This window comes from Canis lupus, chromosome 32 (genome assembly GCF_048164855.1).
Source record: "Canis lupus baileyi chromosome 32, mCanLup2.hap1, whole genome shotgun sequence".
Taxonomy (NCBI): Eukaryota; Metazoa; Chordata; class Mammalia; order Carnivora; family Canidae; genus Canis; species Canis lupus.
In genome coordinates, this window is record NC_132869.1 from 20279065 (window position 1) to 20301153 (window position 22089).

Here is a 22089-nt window from a genome sequence, read left to right on the forward strand (position 1 = left end):
ACTCCTGGCCTCCTCTAGAGCTGATTTAGAATGTCGGTATCCTTCACCTAGCAGTTGGTGGGCTTTGGCACTCACTCACTACTTACTCACTCACTCATTATTCATTCAGCAAATATTTATTGAGCTATATACTCAGGTGCCAGGCTTTTGGCTAGACTGGGGATATTGGAGTAAACACAGTTCCTACCCTCATGGAGCACATATTACATAGGAGATAGGCAATAAATTCACCAATAAATGTAGCATGAGTCAGCTGTGATAAGTGCTGTGAAGAAAATAAGGAGGCTAGAGAGTGATAGGAATGGGGGAAAGTATGTGATATTTCACCTGGGCAGACAGGGAAGTTCTCTTAGATGAGGTAACAGCCTGCTAGAAGCCAAATGCAGTGAGTGTGCCAGTGAGCAATGTAGGGAAGGCACCCCAGGCAGAGGACACAGCTGGGGCAAAGACCTAAGCAGGAGAACAAGTGGTGTGCTGCTCTAGCGGGGGGTCTGGGAGCTTGGGGTGGGGGGGACTTGGGGAGGGTGGGCCCTGAGGAAGTCAGAGAGGGGGATGGGTAGAAGCTGTTACTCCTGATTTCTAGTCCAAATGCCTGGGAAGCTTGAAGTAAACAATGGTGGATGAGAGCCTTCCTCCCAGAGGGTCCAAGAGCTCTATCCAAAGCTCCAGATTGCCTGGATTAGGCCCTGGAAACTGCCTGCCAATTCTCCTGGGGCTATAATCCCCATTCCTCCCCTTTGCATCCCTCTGCAAACTCCTGTAGGGGCCTCCCTGAGATGGCCTTTACAACTTTTACTTGGCCACCACCCTTCCCTACCCCTGACACTAAGGTGGGAGCAGGCCACTTGCAGGTTGGTTCCCCTTAGCCCCACACCTTTCAGGTCCTGCTTCAGTGCCACCCGTATGTTCCCAGCTGGTCCTCTCACCCCATTCCTGTGGTTGGGCCTGTTTGCATGGAATCACTGCAGGGGAAAGGAGCCATGAGAGGGCTTATTGGGAAAACATGTCCCACCTTGCAGTTTTGGCTGGGACCCACCCTGGGTAAGTCTTTTCTGCCCTTGGGAAATTCACTGAGCACTAAGCACTGTGCTTTACATGTGTTGAGAGTTCCTGATGAGTTAGGCACTATTAAATTTTATCTCTATTTTAGAGGGGCAAATGGAGGCTCTGAAAGGCGAAGTCATTTGCCCAAGGTCACACAGCTGCTAATTGGTGAAGTTTTGGCTGAAACCCAAATCTGTCTTTCCCCAGCATTCCTCCCAGAAAAATGTTAACAGTTGAGTGTATTCAGAAAGAAGTTCTGAATTGAGGATTATGAGGCTCTGTGCTCTATAACTCCAGGCATTGAGGAGCTGATTTGTGTGCCTTGTCCACATTGTTTACCCACCAGGAATGCAGATCCTGGAAGCTCTTCTGTCATTCCTCACCAGTGATGGTTCTGTTATGCCGGCCTCCAAAGTGATGCTGCTCCTCTGGCCTGGAGTTCCCTGATTGCAAGGGGAAAAAAAGGCCTGGATTTGAAATACTTCCTTTGATGTATAATTGTTCTTTTTCCTGACCCTAATGCCTGGCATCTTACATCAAATGTTTGCTAAGTACTTTCTGGGTGTCAAGGACTGGGGATACAAAACTAATTAGGGCTTGGTCCCTATTGTCATGGAGCCCTCAGAACAGAAGACCAGATGCCCTTTGAGATAGCTGTTCCATGACACTTTTCTTTCTGAGGACGAAGCCAACTGCTGTCTTCCCCCACAGTTTCCTCCAGATTTATAGGTTCTTCTTGAGCACCTATTACCAGTGAGGTATGGTCTTTGGCCTGCTGAGAATACATTGAGAAACCGGACCCTTTTAGTCTTACGGAGTTGATTGACTTGATTGAGGGGTGGGAAAGCAGGTGCAGGCAAGACAAGTACCCAAAAAACTCTATTAGCAGGCAGAACATGGGCCTCTTCTTGCTTAGTGATGTGCTTAAAAACAAAACAAAACAAAACAATTGAACAAAGACAATGCTATTTCAACAAGAGGAGCCTGAAATGAGAATAAATGTATATAATATAAAAATGTTTTCATATAACATTCAAACTGCAAATTATTTTTCAGCAAACTTAAAAAAAAATCCACATTTACCTCATAGCTGTCCAAGAGATTTCCAGGAGATTATGAAGCTTCTGTGCAATTGTTTAAGCTTGCTTTCATTCAGCCCCCAGATGTAGAACTCAGAGAGAAAGTTGGGCCCTCATTTCCAGGAATAATGACAAAAACACAGAATTGTACACAATTTCCCTGGGTTGGAATGAGAGATGTCTCGATATAAGTTGTTTTCTATTGTTATTTCACTCAGGTATTCTTCAGAGGTTGCTAATGAGACTCCTGACCACAGGGAGAGGGTCTGGCCATCGCCAGAGGGCACCGAGGGAAGATCATTCATTTGGGGGACTGTTAATTAACATGCAGTGTTACACTAGTTTCAGGTGTACAATATAGTGATTCAACACTTCCATACAACACTCAGCGTTCATCACAAGTGCACTCCTTAATCCCCATCATCTATTTACCCATCCCCCCAACCACCTCCCTTCTGGGAACCATTCATTTGTTCTCTACAGTTATGAGTCTATTTCTTGGTTTGTCTCTCTCCCTCTCTTCCCTTTATTGGTTTGTTTTGTTTCTTAAGTTCCACATTTGAGTGAAGTCATATGGTATTTGTCTTTCTTTGACTTATTTTGCCATATTGTTGCAGATGGCAAGATTTAATTCATTTTTGTGGCTAAGTAATATTCCCTTTTGATGCCATTGTTTTCAAACTTCTTTTGGAAGGGATGACAGTAATGCAATGGAGCTCTTTCTGCAAGTGAATTCTTGTACCAAAGGTCCACATGAACATAATTCAGATGTGGGTATGGGTCTACCTATCCTTGCATTTTTAGGTAAAATTCCCTAGACATCCCTGGTCCTTGCTATCCTGCGTATTTCCACAACCTGATGAAGCCCTGGCTATGATAGTCATGGGGTATCCTCAGCTTCTGGCTCCAGCATCCTGTTTTCTCTCACATCCACCCTGATGCAGAGCCCAGCCACACATGTTTCCATGGGATAGCCATCGTGGCGAGCATTTTGTGAATCTCACAGACATCCCTGAGGATTTCATGGAGGTCAAAAGACTGTTCACTCTACTGTCAGGCTTGCCCCTTTATCCTCTGTCTTCTCTCCCACCCTGATTCTCCTAGGGTTCCCAATCCTTCCTCTACCCACAGATGCCCCCCTGCTCTACCTGGCACCTCCCCCACTGTACATGCTTTTTCTCTTGGCTCCTGAAAGACTCCACCATCTTCTTGCTGCCTAAGCCAGGGATTGGGGTCATTCTTACTTCTTCTCCCTCTCAGTGTCGCAGGTCCAAATACCAAGTCCTATCTACCCCAAATAATCCCATTTTATAGTGGATAAAATTCACTATATGGGGGCTTCTGGTGGAAGAGGGGCAGAATGGGGGTGTCTTTTATTAGCTATAGGTGCATAATCAATGCCCTGCTTTAAATTTGAGCATCTGTTTGCTTGGGGTGACTTTGAAGGTGAATTGATGGAGATCACGGGCAGTGGCTAAGGTTCCCCAACCCCTCCACTGCCATAGTTAGATCTCTCACTCCCCACTGTCACCATGGCTCCTCCCCACCCCGCCAACTGCAGAACACAGGAGAACTGCAGAACCTCCGACCCAGACTCCCTGGACCCTCTGCTCCTTCTGACCTATTCTCTACACAGCTTTCAAGACTGGCTTTTTGAAAGTTGAATCAATCCTGTTGTTCCCAGCTTCAATGGTCCTCCCTGTCCTTTGGCTAAAGACCCAGTTCTGTTACAGGATGTGCAGGGCTCACCCCAGTCTGGGCCCACCCCCATTGTTCTTGCCTCTCCGAGATCCTTGCTCTTCATTCCAGCCACATGGACCTGTTTTCAGTGCCCCAAGTACACTCATGATATCCATGCGGGACTCACTTTGCCTGGAACACTCTTCATTCCCGTTGCCTGGTGAAGCCCTCTGTCTGAGCTTTACCTTCCAGTTAGACATCACTTTCTCCCAGATGAGCCCCTAATGTTGTAGGCTAGTCAATAGGGTGTTGGCCTCGGAATTCTTTGGCACAGATCACAATAATGACTGCCCAAACTGAGGGCTTCCCTTGCCAACAGTATGCGGTAGTCCTGCTGCCCCGAGAGACCAGCCTGCCCACAGTGGTATCCTCAATGTCTGGCACAAGCCTGGCACACCAAAGGTGCTCACTAAATGTGTGATGAATGAATGATTGAATGAATGAATGAATGAATGCATGAATAAACAGCGTGCCAAAGGGGTGTTTCTATGTGAAAATAGATTTCGTGATGTTTCATCGATGAAAGAGACAACAGGCATTGGCAGGAGACTCTGCATGATCATTAACCTGAGGTTGCCGAGGACAGAGACTTGAAAGGACTGGAGGATTTTTGGAGGAATAAAAATAATATGCCAAAGTCCCAAGTATACTGCCTGGGACCAGTCAGCTTTCACTAAAGGGCAGTTTCTATGCTGTCTTGTTCTCTTTGTACCTATATTCCTTCCCCCTTGGATTGAATTAGGGGCAACCAGCAGAGTTCAGTTTCTGCCCTTGGGGAGGAGAACTTTCTACAGAATATTCTGGAAATGGAATGAGATCCTTGTGATGGTGACATCCCCACCCTGCAATCATATGATATTGAAACAGCAGCAGCATATATCAGAGGGGTGGGCAGGGGGTGGACAAGATGTCTTTTAGGTTTCCTTCCTTCTTTGGGAAGTTCTGATTCTGTTATGTCATCTTTAAAAAAATTTCTTTTGTTGCCTTGATTAAAATAGGTGTAGGGATGCTGCAAATTCAAATATAAGAGAAATCTCAGGAAAATTATGTTACTAGGAAACCAAAACGGTTTGGCATTCTTTCAAGAGAATTTCTATTCTGTCACCATATATTGTTCTTGAGGTTTTGCCAAACCACATTCCTTATCCATGGCCAGTCTTCTTTGGGCTGGACTCCCTTCCACAATGGCCAAGGCTCAACATCTCTGAGCACCAAAAGCCACTTGTTGGTTACTGCTTTTGCAGCTTTTTTTTTTTTTTAAGGTATTGAGCCAGAGAGCAGACTTTTTAAGCATGCTTCTTATTCCAACCAAGAATGTAGGACATTTTGAGCTCTATCAGGAAAATATATAAGATGTTTAGGTCAACGTTCTCAATCTTAGCACTATGACATTTTGGATCAGATAGTTCTTTGTTGTGGGAGGCTGTCTTTTACACTGTACAATGTTTTAGCGGCATTCTTGGCCACAAAGTTAGTATTCCAGGAGTACCTACCTCCCTGGTTGTGACAACCCAAAATGTCTGTGGATATAATCAAAATCACCTCTGGTTGAGAATCACCCACCTAAATAAAAAGGCTGGAAGTCAGTCATTTGTATGTGCTGTTGGTTTACATAATTAACACATGGCACCTGAAATCTAGGTTTTCCAACCTTGTAACCTGGGCTTACAAGGCAGGATGTCAATGTGATTAAGAGCAAAGATCCAGGACAGCCCAGGTGGCTCAGCAGTTTAGTGCTGCCTTCAGCCCAGGGCCTGATCCTGGACACCCAGGATCGAGTCCCACGTCAGGCTCCCTGCATGGAGCCTGCTTCTCCCTCTGCCTGTGTCTCTGCCCCTCTCTCTCATTAATAAATAAATAAAAATATAAAAAAAAAAGAGCAAAGATCCAGAAGCCAGTTGAATTCATTTTTCTGGACTTCCTGCCTCCAAGTTATTACCCTTGGTGAGCTTTGATTTCTTCTTCTGTGAAATAAGGCAGTGATAGTATTTACCTTACTAAAGAGTCAAGAGGATTAACAGCTAATGTTTGTAAGATACTTATTACAGTGCCCCATTCTTAATAAGGCTGTAATCCTTGTGGCTTAGTATTGTTTGTGACAAAAACTTCTCAGACTGAAAAAGATAATCTATTCTTTGGCAGATAACTTAAATACCTGCATGCTTTTGCATTGGGCAGCATAGTCTAACTGATGTTACAAAGAATCCTGATGGTTAATTGGCTGAACACAATGAAAGTGTCTTTCCCACTCACTCAATTGCCCATCACTGGTATTTCTGGTAGGGTTGGTGCCCTGGGTAACCCCAAGCAGTGACTTGGGGACCTATGTTCCATCTTATGGCCCCTTCACAAGGATCTTTCCTGAGTATGAATGTTCTATGAATTTAAAAAAAAAAAGGAATTCTGAAATCAAATAATTTGGAAAAATAATGTACTTATAACTTCTTTCTTGAAGATTCAAGAATATGAAGAACTTCCATGAGTTCTGTACTAAGAAACCTTTTGAACTTTGTGTAACCCAATGTTTCTCTCTCCCCTTTCCCCCTTTGCTTGTTTGTTACTTAAATTCTACATGAGTGAAATCATATTTATGTCTTTCTCTAACTGCTTATTTCACTTAGCATTATACTCTCTAGCTCCATCCATGTCATTGCAAATGGCAAGATTTCATTCTATGACTGAGTTATTGCATGGGGGTCTGTATACCTCACATATTCTTTATCCATTCATTAGTCAATGGCACTTGGGCTGTTTCTATAATTTGGCTATCGTTGATAATGCTGCTATAAACATTGAAATGCATGTATCCCTTTGAATTTGTATTTTGTATTCTTTGGGTAAATACCCAGTAGTGCAATTGATCAATCATAGAGTAGTTTTGTTTTTAACTTTTTGAGGAACCTCCATACTGTTTTCCTGAATGGCTGTACCAGTTCACATTCCCACCAACAGTGTAAGAGTGTTTCCCTTTCTTCACATCCTCACCAACACCTGCTGTTTCTTGGATTGTTGATTTTAGTCATTCTGCCAGGTGTAAAGTGATATCTCATTGTAGTTTTGGTTTATATTTTCCTGATGATGAGTGATGCTGAGCATCTTTTCATGTGTCTGTTGGCTATCTGAATGTCTTCTTTGTAAAAATGTCTATTCATGTCTTCTGGCCATTTTTAATTGGATTTTTTGTTTTTGAGTATTGAGTTGTATAAGTTTTTTTTTTATATCTTTTAGATACAAACCCTTTATCAGATATGTCAGTTGCAAATATCCTCTCCCATTGAGTAGGCTGTCTTTTAGTTTTGCTGATGGTTTCCTTCACTGCTACTTTGTACCATTCTTTTAAAAATCTATTCTGGAGACACCTGGCTGACACCATTGGTGGAGCATGCAACTCTTGATTTCAGGGTTGTGAATTTGAGCCCCATGTTGGATGTAGAGCCTACTTAAAAGAAAAACCTATTCTGGACATCTTTGCATGTCTATTCATATGGTTCTTATCTTCTCACCATTTTAATGACTGCATAGCATTCTATTTTATGGATATATCATAAATACTTGTTTTTTAAATTACATAATTTAAAGTTTTATTTTTTATTTATTTAAAAAAATTTTAAAGATTTTATTTATTTATTCATGAAAGACACACACATACACACACACAGAGGCAGAGACACAGGCGGAGGGAGAAGCGGGCTCCATGCAAGGAGCCTGCCGTGGGACTAGATCCTGGGTCTCTAGGATCAGGCCCTGGGCTGAAGGTGGCACTACACGCTGAGCCACTGGGCTGCCCTAATTTAAAGTTTTAAAGGCCAAATGGGCTTACATGATTCAGGACTAGCCACGGAAAAATTTTTATAGACAGAAAGAAAACAACCGCAGACTTTGGAAAACAACTCCATTGTTCCTACTGTGGTCCCTCTAGGAGTTGTTTGTTCTCATTTTTACTGTAAATATAACCTCTGCACAGTCATTCACAGAACAATCTCTCCATATTATGTTATATTTTATTTTCAAATAAAAATATACTGCCTCCTGATAGGGGATATGAGAAAGGCTTAGCACCACTTACATAGCATTCCTATCTAAAGGACATAGTTTGAATTTAATGATGATAAAGCATCAGAAAAACCCAAATTGAGGACATTGTACAAAATAGTTATTCTTGCAAGTTTTCTGCAATTCTGGAGTTATATCTAAAATAAAGTAAAATTGAATAAAAATACAAATGTAATGCCTTCATTTTTATTACCGCCCAAAGACCTATAAATGCAGCTTGAAATGTTTACTTAGAACTGGTTGACTCATGACTCATTAACCTTCAGAAAAAATCACAAAAATTTAGCTTTCTTTGTCGATGTTGCTTATCACTCACCATCTTTCATGCCTGGCTCTGTAAACCCATAATCTATCAGCTCACCACTCTCTCCCATACTTGCCTTCCTCTCACTGAATTTGTCCATTCAGCCACTGGCTCCTGAACATCAAAATGCTGTGTGGTATCCTATCTACCTGACCATGGTTTTGTGTGTATCTATGTCATGTTCTCTCCACGTGGAGCATACAAACTGGGACCTTTTTTTTTTCTTAAAGATTTTATTTATTTATTCATGAGAGAGAGAGAGAGAGAGAGGCAGAGACACAGACAGAGGGAGAAGCAGGCTCCATGCAGGGAGCCCGATGTGGGACTCGATCCTGGGACTCCAGGATCACACCCTGGTCCTAAGGCAGGTGCTAAACCACTGAGCCACCCAGGCGTCCCCAGCTGAGAACTTTTGGAATATTCAGCATTTCAGGTTCAGATAAAAATTGTAGACATCTTCCTAAAACTATTTTTTTCTCTTTGCCACATCTTAAAAGATACTTAGACTTGAATATTCTCTCCTCTCCTCTTGATTAGGATAATGCTGCCTTTATGCATTAACTTTTAATCCCTATGTACCTTCCTGGCCTTCTCTTCCCACCCCCATGATTAGGAAGTTTCCATTTGTCAGAAGGGTTCCAGGACTTTCATGCTGTAGAAAGACTGGAGCAAAGAGACTGGAGGGGGAGGGGAAGAGTTTAGCTGGAAAACTGAAGTTGATTAGTGAAGTGCAGAGAGAGACAGAGAGAGAGACAGAGAGAGGAGGAAAAGAAACACATGTGAGGGCAAACGGGCATATGGCAAGTAAGAAGCTCTGTAATGTGTTCAGAGGAAGAGAGGGGACAAAAAAGAGATTTAAGAAATGTTACTGGGAGTCATCAACTGGAGAGGTGAAAGTAAAAGGTCTGTGTGTGGGGGGTGTGGTGTATTAAAAGACCCCCTCCAGTGATGCCTGGTGACTCAGTGGTTGAGCGTCTGCCTTTGGCTCAGGGCGTGATCCCTGGGTCCTGGGATAGAGTCCCGCATCAGCCTCCCATAGGGAGCCTGCTTCTCCCTTTGCCTATGTCTCTGCTTCTCTCTCTGTGTCTCTCATGAATAAATAAATAAAATCTTTAAAAAAATAAATAAAAGAACCCCCAAAAGGTAAAAAAGCAGCTGATCTCAGGGAGAGACAGAAGGTGACACCCACTGTGCTGGAGGAGTAAGTTTTGTCTTCCCCCTAAGAGCAATGGGAAGTCAGGAAGTGTTTTAAGCAGGCACGGAGACCCATGATCAGAGCTCTTTTTCAATAATCTTATGCCTGCAGTGTGGAGAAAGATTGGAGGGGCAAGGATGTGTGTGGGGAGAGCAGAAGTCCAGTGAGAGATGATAAAGGAGGTTGGTGCAGTGAAGCTAGAGAGAAGGGAGCAGGTTCCAGAGATATTTAGTAGATAAAATCAGTAAGACTCAGTGATGAATTGAAATTGGGGATAGGAAGGTGATGGTGAGGAAGCTGGCTACACTGTAGATTTCTGGCTAATGTAACAGGATTGGGTGTGCTAAAAGCAGTGGAAGAGGCCAGTTTGGAGATAAGATCATGAAATCAGATTTGGCACTTGTCAAGGAGGAAAGAATCTTTTCCTCTCTACCCGTCTTGGGTTCATTGGCTGCATGCAGCCCTGTAAATTACACTAGCAAAAGACAGATTAGCCAGAGGAAAACAAACAAGTTTATTGACATGTGCACATGGAAGTACCCAGAGGTGACTAACTCAAAGGAGTGGCTAGAAGTTGGGGTTAAACACCATCTTAACAAACAAACAAACAAACAAAAAAAACCAATGAGGGGATCCCTGGGTGGTGCAGCGGTTTGGCGCCTGCCTTTGGCCCAGGGCGCGATCCTGGAGACCCGGGATCGAATCCCACGTCGGGCTCCCGGTGCATGGAGCCTGCTTCTCCCTCTGCCTGTGTCTCTGCCTCTCTCTCTCTCTCACCGTGTGCCCATCATAAATAAATAAAAGTTTAAAAAAAATTAAAAAAAAAAACCAATGAAATTTTCAGATAAGTGACAAGACAAAGGGAAAGGACCTTGAGTTTTAGGGCAACAAGCTGTAGGAAGGCAAATAATTAGTAATTAGTAGAAAATAAGGGCCAGTTAATAGTTTGTTATATAGGTTCCTTGGTGTCATCTCTGAGTGGGTGACGGTTTTGAATTGTCTCTGGTGATGAACTTCTGTCCATCCTGGTAGAGGGGGACACCTTTACAAGTTTATGTCCTGCATTTTGACAAATAGGGAAAAGCTTGTCTTTGCCTCTTCTCAATTGCTTTCAGCTTAAAATAATCCTTATGTCAAAGAGACATTATTTGACGTGGTCTATTCTGCTACCCTTCACCTTGATGTAGGTACAAAGTGTTTGTATGAATTTACTAGGGCTATAACAGAGTGCCACACACTGGGTGGCTTAAAGCAACAGAAATGTATTCTTTCACAGTTCTAGAGGCTGGAAGTTCGAAATCAAGATACTGGCAGGGCCATGCTCTTGTGAAGGTTCTAGGGAAAGATCCTTCTTTGCCTCTAATAGCTTCTGGTGGTTGCTGGTAATCTCTGGCCTTCCCTGGCTTATAGCTGCATCACTCTGATCTCTGCCTCCATCATCACATGCCCTTCTTATTGTGTATCTATGTCTCTGCCTTCTCTTTTTATAAGGGCATCAGTCAAATTTAGAGGTAGGGGCCACTCTAGTCAATATGACCTCATCTTTAACTAATTACATCTACAGTCCCTATTCCAAGTAAGATCATGCTACAGGAGCCTAGGGTTGGTTGGCACTTTAACATTGTCTTTTTGGAGGACACAATTCAGCCCAATGCAGTGCCTATGTCCCTTCCAAGTGGAGTGGCTAAGGGGGCAGTTGGCTGTGTGGAACTGTAGTGGTAGTGCTGCAGAGAGGGGGGAAAGATGGCGAGAAACAAAGGGTGACAATGTCATGTGAAAAGTACTAACCCAGGGATATGAAGGAAATGTAATTGGAGCGCTAGGAAGTGGGGGCCCTGGAAGAGAGAAGGCAGAGGAGGACCACAGAGAAAATGTTAAAATGGAATCCAGTGCTGAGTAGGAAGATCCTTTAGTTAGACAAGGAGCAGTGTCAGGGCAGAAGCATGAAGACTTGAGTGCCCATTTACAGTTGGGGCACTGCCTGTGTCAGTCTTGGGGTGGCTAGAGTGCAGGGGGACATGTGGCTTTGGGTCTTCAGGGATTTGGGTTTAATCCTGAAGGCTTTGTGTGTAACTCTGAAGACAAAGGAGAGCCATGGAGGGTTTCTGGTAGGATCCACAAGATGTGATTTGAGTTTTAAATGAAGGCTAGCAAGCCCACATTGTAAATGGACCACAGAGGATTTGTGGCAGTTGTGGTGAGCATGGAAGGGTACCATCTGCCCTGACTGTCCACTTTCCCACATACCTCACTCTGATTCTTGACTTTGATTCCCACCCCTGGCCTCTCTGTGGTTTTGCTGGCCATCTGGCCTGAGAGGCCATAAGACAGTTTTAGCTTTGTTTATCCATCCCTCCCCTCCTGTTGGCATGCGGGATTTTGACAGCTACTTCATGGTGTTAGGAGAAGGGGGCAGTTTGGACATTAACAAAGTGATGCACATGAAAGGCAGGTTTTTAAACCAGAAAACATTTTATACAAGTCTGATTTTGGAGTCAGGCAGACCTGAATGCACTTTTATTTAAACAGCTTTATTGATATATAATTTATATAGCATAAAATTCACTGTTTTGAAATATACAGCAACAATTTTTCATATATTCAGAAAGTTATGCAAGATCACCTTGATCTAATTTTAGAAAAATTTCATCATCCCCAAAAGAAACCTTGCACTCAGGGAACACATCCTGACTCCATCCTTTCACAGCAGTGTGACTATGGGCAACATACTTAGCCTCTCTGAGCCCTGGTTTCTTCATCTTATAAGTTGAAATAGTAACACACAATCTCATGGGCTTATTTAAGGAGTGAATGAGAGAGTAAATAACACCCTTAGCACATGCTCTGGCACAATGTTGGCCCCCAATAGATTTGAGTTCTCTAAATATAATGTCACCAGCTATTTTTCTGTCCATCTAGTCAGAAACCACTCTGAACAGTTATTCATGAATCACTGTCACAGCATCCAAATTTTTTTTAGGAGCTTGCAGTCCTTATACTTAACCTGATGCTTTTTTTTTTTTTTTTTTTTGCACACAGACACACACATGCACACACACAATTATACCAACACGTCACACCTCACAAACTTACACACATGCATAAATATGCTAATACAATACACATAGAACTAAGCAGGCTTTGAGAAATTCAGAGAATTTCTGAAATATTTCTATGCTTGTAAAGCTAAACTGTTCTTTAATTGTGTGTGTGTGTGTGTGTAATATATATATATATGTAAGGTATATATATACATATATAAGGTACCTTATATATGTAAGGTATTTACTATCTCTCTAACCTAAAGTTAATAGTAACAATTTCTTGGGCTGCTCCCATATACCAAGTTTAGGCTTAAATATTTTTATATGTATCTTTATCTTTGCCTTGACCCTGAAAGTTAAAGTCAGTATTCATATCACAAAATAGGAATTATAATCACCCCTATTTTGTAGGGAAGGAGAAAGGAGGTTCAGAGAAGTTAAATTTCTTGCCCAAGGGCATGTATGAGGTAAAGGAGTCATCAGGATTTGAACTCAGGACCTCCTCATAATGATGGGTAACACATAGGTTCAGGTTAGGCTCTCTCCAGATGCTCCTAGGAATTTACTTTTAGAAGACAGGTAAGCTGATTCTCAGAGGCATCAATGGGTGATAAGGCTGGATATAACCCCCAGAGTTACTTTCACTGTGGTAGGGGCTGCCACCTTAATGGCCTGAGCAACACACTCAATCCTGGGAAAATAGAAGAATCCTCCAGGGAGCTTTAAAAATATCTAGATTTCCTGGCTCCAGTCCAGTTTGCTTATAGCAGAATTTTCTAGGATGGATCTTAGAATCAGTATTTCTGAAAAACTTCCAAGAGACCATTTTAGACAGAAAATATAGAAGCTATAAAATGCAGTCGTACAAGAAAATATAGGCATTTTGAAATTTACATTTTGCTATAAGCAAAGTGGATACACAAATGATAATTTGAGGAAAAGAGTTGTGCCACACATGGCAGGTGGTGTGTGAATTAGTTAGGGTGCCACACTAACTGCTATACGTATAAACCCATCATTCTCTATGGCTTAACACAATAAAAATGAGCTTGGGTGCTCAAAAGTGGTCCACAGTGGGTGGTCCTGTTTGGCTAGCAGCTCTTTTCCAGGCAGGGATTCAGGAGCCCAGGCTCCCTCCATTCTGTGCGCCTCTGTCTTTAATACGTGACTTCCACAGCTGTTGGAGAAAGGCAGCGAGGGAGTTAGGGGGCAGTTTTGTGAACTGAGCCTGGGAGTAGAGCACAAGGCTTTCCCCATGCTCTTTCTTCACCAGCTAGAAGTCAGTCTGTGGATGGATATGTCTAAGCACTAGGGAGCCTGGTGTGACTACTCCGAGGAGGATAAAGAAAGGGGTTAGGTGAACTGTTAGCCTGACAATACTTCCTGCCAGTGGGAAGCAGTAAAGGAATATAGTTCCACACTGTTGGGAGAGATATAGATTGCTACAACATTTTGGAATTAGCAATGAAAATGAAAAACACACATTATTTCACCTAACAGTTCCATTCCAGAGACCCTCTTTCATAGAATAAAAGCAGGGTGTACAGAAAGATATGTCCTAGGGTGTTTACTGTGATGTCATTCATAGTGACAAGAATAGGACATGAAGCTTCCATCAATAGGAGAATAGTTTAATGGATTGTAATTATCTATATGGGAGATTTTGTGGTTTAGAAAAGTTGACTAAGAGGTATTCCTATGAAGTGTTATTAAATGAGAAAATCAAGAGTCAGAGAAATGTATATGATTTTTTAAGGGATAAATCAAAGGATAATCCATATCTCCCTTTTAAACTTCTCAGTATTGCACATCATTGTCATTATCAATCTGTCCTGGTCTGCATATTTACATATGATTGATGAACATAGAGAAAGGTTGTTAACATTGGTGACCTGGCCTGAGGACTGGATAAAAGGGGGACAGAGGTAGAACATAAGGTAATCCCCCTAATATTACATTTAAAGAGGTAGCAATTAAAAAACAGCATGGGTGATAAGATGACGTAAATGTTATTTGTATATATAATATATATTCCTAAAGAAATGCATGAATTTATGATCATAGATATATCAGTGATGTTTATATAGGGTGGCATTTCAGGTGAGTTTTATTCTCTTCTTTATATCTTTATATATTGTTCAAAATTTTACAAAAAATGTCTGTTACTTTTATAAACATGAGGGAAATCAGTGAAACTTTGTCATCATATTTAAAAAGCGCCTTCTGAATGATTCTGATGATTAGCCAACCTTCGTTATTAGGGATTGACCTAGGGAGCTAAAAAAATGGAATTTCAAGCATCAGAAAGCAGGGTGTTAAGAAACAACTTCTGTGGGCGGGGGTCTTGCTGGGACCCCAGAAACTATTCCCCATGAACCACTTCCTACCTGCAGCATGAAAGGCTGGCTCTGAGGGGGGAAATGATCAGCTGGGACATGAGGTGTCTTCCTTTGGAAAGGGCAGAGTTTGGGGAAGATGAGGGATCGACTCCTGGTAAGTGTCAGCTTGGGGTTTAGGTGCAGGCTTCTAACATCTGAAAGTTTTAGGTCAGAGAAAGGACACCTGGTGGATTGGTGGGTGGCAGGAAAGCAATGATGCTCAACGGATGGAGCAGGGGCATTGTTGCCAAGAGGACTGGGGTTTGCATCTGGGCCTGCCACTCACAAGCCATGAGACCTTGGAGCTATTACTCCACCTGCCTGGACCCAAGTTTTCTCATTAGAAAAGTGAAGATAGGGGCACCTAGGTGGCTCAATCAGTTGAGCATCTGCCTTCAGCTCAGGTCATGATCCCAGGGTCCTGGGATTGGGCCTCACATCGGGCTCCCTGCTCGGCAGGGAGTCTGTCTCACCCTTTCCCTCTGCTTGTGCTCGCTTGCTCTCTCTCTCTCCCTCTCGAATAAATAAAGTAAAATTAAATTAAATTAAAAGAAAAACGAGGACAATGCTGTCTCCCTAGCAGGTTTGTGGTAAAGAAAGGAGACGATGCACATGGATGCTGGTGGTGGCTTGGAGAATGCTCAGGGTCATAGTCTGGGGAGAGCTCATCGCTGGGCTCAGTGGGTAATGGAAGAGCAGAAGAGCGAGGAGCACCAGCAAGGTGAGGAGTAAGGGCTGTCTTCTGTAGCAGCCTTGGCTCAAGGAAGCATGGGCCACTAGGAAAGGGCAAAGGCAGAAGCAAGCTTGGCAGAGGGACTCTGCATCTCCTATCTCCTTCACCCTCTGGACTCAGCTTCTTGTCCTGTCCCTCCCCCAGCCCTTCAGTAAATTCTTGTGGATTAAAATTAGGTGAGTGTTACCAAATATTTGTGTCCAAATATTTGTGTCCTCCCCACCGTCCTGCCCAAATTCATATGTGGAAGCCCTAACCCTCAGCATAGTTGTATTTGGAGATGGGGCTTTTAAGGAAGTAAAGTTCAATGAGGTCATAAGGGTAGGGCCCTGATCCAATAAGATTAGTGTCCATTTCAGAAGGGACCCCAGAGAGCTCACTTTCTCTTTTAGCTTATGCACCAAGGAAAGGCCATGTGAGGACCTAGTAAGCAGGTGGCTGTCTACAAGCTCTGATAAGAGGCCTCCCCCAAAACTAAACCCTGTTGGACCCTTCACTTGGACTTTCCAGCCTCCAGAATTGAGAAAAAGAAAATTCTAATGTTTAAGCCATGCACTCTGTGGTATTTCGTGAGGCTTTAGCTGTAAATAATAAGATCCCTTTATTCCATTTAGTATTAACAAATGTGCTACTCAAGACTGACATAGAACCCGTGACTTTCACAATGTTCTGAGCCCAGCAAGGAGACAGATGAATAAATAGGATGGATGGTCTGCTTGACAGAGGAAATACAGAGCACTCTGGGAGCCAAGAGAAGGGCACAGAGATCTGGCACATGTGACCTAGGATTGGCTAACCAGGTCCCAGTAGTGTTTTAAAAATTGGGAAATCTCATAAAAATCTAGACTTCTATCTTTTCTTGAAAAATCAAACTCTGGTCACACCAGCCCTGCATTTTCACAGCTGTCACTTTCAGAGACACCATCTTCACCACTGTCTCCACTACTCCCTATTGTCTCCTTGCTCAGCCAGATGCCCTCGCTTATGTTGTGTCATGTGGTCTCCCTGGCATAAATGTTGCCGTTTTTATGCTCATAAAAGTGCAGAGTTAATGATGGATTTCTCTCTCTGTTAGCTGGGGAGCCAGGTTAACTCAAACTAGGCCCCAAACCAAAATGCTAACACTGTGAAGGTCTCTTGGCACAATATTTTATCACTCAGGAAATTTCAGAGCTGGGAGAGTGTTTGGGGTAAGATAGTCTAAAAATCTTGTTTTGCATTTTGGAAACAGACATCCAGAGAGCTGAAGTCACCCATCTCAGGTCACATAGCTAAAGAGTAGGTAGCCAGAATGAGAGCCCAAGGTCCCTGATGCCTGGCCTGATGCTTTTCCTATTAAATCATTTTTTTCTCCATCTTATCTTGGTAGAAAAAAAAAGTATCAGTTTGCCACATAGAATTGGGAAAGTATTGTCATGTGATATTTAATCCATGTTTGGCCCCCCTTTTTTTCAACACTGTCAGAGGAAATTATCAAAAGAAAATTATTGGAAAGTGTTAGCCATGTATTATGGCTTCCAAGCCCATGAGCACAGATGTCCACTGGCAAAGTTGAAATAAAATTGGAAGAAATTAAAACTCATTTTGTTTTCCAGGCCCTGGTAATAAAAAATTCTTGCTGCAGATGAGTGCTCAGGCTCAGTCTCTTCCCCCTTATTATCAAACAAAAGCAGAACACAACGAAAATAGAAACTAATGCAGAAATCTGCTCTGGTTTCTTCTTTTGTGTACCAATGTTTTTGTTGGTCAAATCACATTATGGAGCAATCATTACAATGGCTTATCTTTCTAGGCCCCAAAGTACATATTAAGAATGTGAAAGGAGGTCCATCATAAAGCAGGATGATATGAGATCCCTATCTCTTTAGGTCTCTGTGTCCCAAACTGGTGGTGGAGAGAGTAATTAAGCATGAAGTCCATCAAAGAATGAAGGAGATGAGAAGTTGTGTCAACTGGCTATGGGCTTTCGAGACAGACTTTCTGGGTTCCAACCTCTGTTCTGTCATTGACTAGCAGTCTGACTTTGGGTGAGATACTTAACCTGTTGGTGCCTTCATCTCCTGATCAGTGAAACAGGGCTGATGATTCGGGTTCCTGCCTTCCAGTATTATTCTGAAGATTCAGAACACTAAGTCCCAGTGTCTGGCTTGATAACTGGTAGCTGGACCATCACAGCAGGTGACCAATACTCTCTCATTGACCACACTGTGGTCAGGCTCCTCTGAGCCCTCTATTTGGTTAGGCCTCGACCTTGGGCTTCTTTGTCTGTTCCTGCCAAACCTAGTTTTAGAATCCTAAATCCTGCTAAGTTAGTTTAAAGAAATCCCCCATCTGTGATATATGATCACCCTGATATATGATCAGATTCTTCATTCCCCACACCCTTGGTATCTAATCACCCTGACCTGCCTTCAGCAAGAATCCTGTTAAGTTGGTTTAGCAAGAATCTCCTCCCTATGATGTCTCTTCTTTGTATTTTTCCGTGCTCTGACTCCTCACTCTGCTCCACTCACTGGCTATAAATCCTTACTTGTCCTTGCTCTTTTGGGAGTTGAGCCCAATCTCTCTCCTTGACTGCAATACCCCCATCAGAGCGTGCAAGGCTTTTTATGTTCACTCTCTCATTTAATTTTTGCAAAAAGATTGAGGGCAGGCATTATTACCTAATTTTACAGATAAGGAACTGAGTCAGAATGGCTAAATGGCTGCCCAAAGTCAACCAGCTTATAAGTGTCAGGGAGGGAGTTTGAGCCTGGAGCCTGTGCCCATGCCCCTCTGGCGCTGTGGGAGGCTTGATGAGTGTTGGGCACAGATGAAAGCTGGGATGCAGGAGGAGAAACAGGGAAATGGATCTGACGATATTCAGTGCAACACAGGGCCACATATACGGGAGTCTTTGAGGCATTGCTGGGGGCTTAGAATCAGCCCTTCCTGAGCTGACATTCCATGCTGAAACCTTTGCCAAGATAGTAAGGGTGATCTGGGAGATGAGAGTGAGTGGGGTGTGTGTGTGTATGTGTGTGTTTGTGAGAGAGAGAGAGAAACAATGAGAAAGATGAGATAAATTTTCTGCATTATCTCCTATGATAATTTCAGAGAGGGTTCTTGGTCTATGGACTGGTGTCCAGACTCCATGGCCTATTGCATCAACCCCACTCTCCTTCATGAGAGGGGACACCGTGGCAGTGGGGCCCTCAGCCCTGGGGCCGTAGAGCACTTGAGCTAGAGGTGGTCTTGTGCAAGCTCTTCAGTGTGGAGACCCAGAGAGGCTAGATTGATTTGTTTAGATTCATGGAGAAGCAGAGTTGGGTCAGAAACAAGATATCCTCATTTATTAATTAATTGTATAAATATCTGTAGATATTGAGCATGTACTCTGCGCCAGAGACACTAGCCTACCCCACCTTCTCCAGTTGAGGATAAGATTCCATCTCTTCTTTGCTCCTTTCTTAATTCATCACTGGATACTTTCTGGGCACCAGGCCCTGCCAGGGCAGTGGTGGGGTCACATGATGTTTTAGCAACATGGAGATTTTATTTTATTTATTTATTTTAATTTTTTTAATAATAAATTTATTTTTTATTGGTGTTCAATTTGCCAACATACAGAATAACACCCAGTGCAACATGGAGACTTTAATGAGCACCCTCCCCTGATCCCAGGCCTCCCGGGGAGAAGGGCGTGGCCATTGGCCCTCACCGTCCTTTCCAGATGTTTGCTCCTTTCTCTCTGCCCTTCTGCATCCTCATCCGCACATTCATGTTCCCAGCATTTGTTTGTTCATGCCAACAGCCTCCACTTTCTTCCCTCTGCAGGCTCTTTTCTGGGCTGTCTACAGTCTGCCTCTTTCCAAAAGATAAAGTGGCTTGTCTAACGTTGTGTGCCAGTTCCATCACGGGTTCTAATATTTAGACTTAGACCGGGGATAGGTTCACTGGGGAAGGAGGGGAGAAATGGATTACTTTTTAAAAGCCTACCAGAAATGTTGTGTAAAAATTCAGGCTTTTTCAAAAAAACTTATATGCCTAGTGCCTTGCTTTTCTATCCATCTCCACCCTTTCCACACATTCTTTCTCACATCACCACCTTGGCCTCCAGGTGTTCGTGTTCTGTTCATTAGAGAGACCTGAGTTTGATTTCCAGCCCCACCCTTCAGTAGTGCTATGACTTTGGGCAGGTTGCATAATTAGCATTTGAGGCCTCAGTTTCCCTTTCTGTAAAACTGGAAACTATTGGTGAAACTATATCTGAAATGCATGACAAGTGTGTAGTAAATGTGAATTTCCTTCCCCTTTGACTGCCCCAAAGGATTTGTTCTCATAGAGGAGACCATCCATCTTTTTCTGTTTCAGAATGTTGTCACTCCCCCTTTCTGCTGGGAGTGGGGTTTGGCACTAAGAAGCCAGGTTTGGCCCACTCTTGTTAGGGTGGAGAATAGTGTTGAAGGACTTTGCAGGGATTGGAGGGCACTGAGAAGGAGCTGGTCATTTCCCCTTGGATTAGCTGCTGGCCTCTGGGGGAGCCTCTGCCCAACCCTGTAGGAGGTGGTCCCTCCCTGGACCCCAGTGCCTTGTGCTCTCCATTGGGGGGCTTCAGGGGAGCCAAACAGGAAGTGAGCACTGTCACATGGGCAACACCCAGAACCGTTAGCCAGGGGTCAGGGCTCAGCTCTGCACTTGGTGTGTGCATTTGCGTGTGTCTGTGCATGTACATGTGTGTGGGCCCAACTGTTTTAAGTTTGCATATATGTGTCCCCGAGTGTATTTCTCACAGCTTCCTGAGACTGGAGGAAGGACTTCTTTTGGGTGTGAAGAGCCAAGAGATCTCTACCCCTGCCTCCTCACCCAGCCATGCGGGATTGGCCAAATGACCTCTTCTACTTTGATTCTGTGATGAACCATGTGATTGGCTCTCAGCTGGCTGCCAGACACCTCATCTGGGCATCAAGGCTGCAGGTCAGCTTTGTGGCCCAGAGCGTGGCCTGGCTCCAGAGCTAAGGAGGTCAGCTTGATGGTAAATCTGTGCAGTCCCTAGTCCCTAGTCTCTGAGTATAGAGCCACCAGGAGCTCCATGGCAGAGGTTTGGGTAGAAGGCTCCTGAGGGGCAGGTGGGTAAAGGACACCAGACATCACAACTAACTGTAGGGAAGCCCTAGGCTGGCCCAGTAGACCTGCATGGAAGGTCGAGGTCCTTTTCTGCCTATCCAGCCATTTGGATTCCATTGTACCTTCTTCCCGAATTAGTCCCCATAGCCATCACTCCAAGCACCCATCTCCTCCCACTTACTCCCACTGCTCATGTTGTCCATCTTTGAAACTGCAAGTGCCATGCTGCCTGAGAATGACATGGGAGCCCTAACCAGGCCTCAGTGCAGCCCCTGGAGCCAGAAGACTCTGTTATAATGCCAGTAATATGAGTTTGTGGGTCAGAGTGGCTTGACCTATTGTGACTAAGTGCACATGGCCCATATCCATACATCTGTTTTGAGAGGTCTCTAGAAATGTCTGCATCCTGTAATTTAGGATCAAGGGCCGTAGTACTAGGGGGCAGTGTTGAGGGAAGGCCACTCCTTGATTTTTACTATGGAGCTATAAGACCTTACCCAGACTTCAGATCTATCCATTGCAAGAGTCCCAGTGAAAACCTCCTGAAAAGACTTTCTTCAATACTTCAAAGCTTAATTCTCTTAGAAATTCTTATGATTCTTTTTTGTAGCTCTAGTGTCTGGCAGAGTACTTGGAATGTAGTAGGACCTTAATAGATGTATGTTGAAGAATGAGGTGTAGATACCTGCTAAATCTTATCAGACATCCTTACTCTAGTAAAAAAAAAGTGTTCAGTCTTTCCCACTATATAAGCATATGGCAAGGCTGGACAGGTGACTGAAGAGAGCTCTTGTCAGTTTGGGAGCTGGTCTACACCAGTCCTACTGACTCCCCCGATAGGGGGATGGCAATTTTATATGACTAGCTCAGAGAGTTCAGAAAATAATGAAATCCCTAAGCTGTTGGTCTTTTGGTCCTTTTGGGTCCTTGTCTGAGGAACCTATACATAGTCCAGGCACCACTGTCCAGGAAGCTGCTGCTGCCCCTCCTGTGAGCAGCCTCAAAAATGGAGTGGCTGCTGTCATTGGGCTGTTAGAGCCTCATGGGAATCTGGAAGGTCTGTAGTAGTTTCCCTCGTGATGTGACACGCTGCCCACGTTGGGAAAAATGGTTTAACTGGTTACCTGAATGTTGTCCACAGAACGCTGGGAGGCAGAGGGAGGAGGGAGAGCAAGTAGGAACTTGTCCCACCCTACCCAGGGAATTTCTCTCTCTGTCTCTTTGAAAGAATGAGACAAAGGCTGATGATCCCATTAGCCCCTAAAGACAGGAGGAAAATTGCCTTAGGGCCTGCCCCACTCAATGTGAAGCAGAAACTTCGCAAATGAAGTGCCCAGACTCAGAGACCCTCAGACCTTGAGGGGACTCCTGTGAGTATCTATGCTAGCCTCCTCTTTTTAGAAGCATGTCACT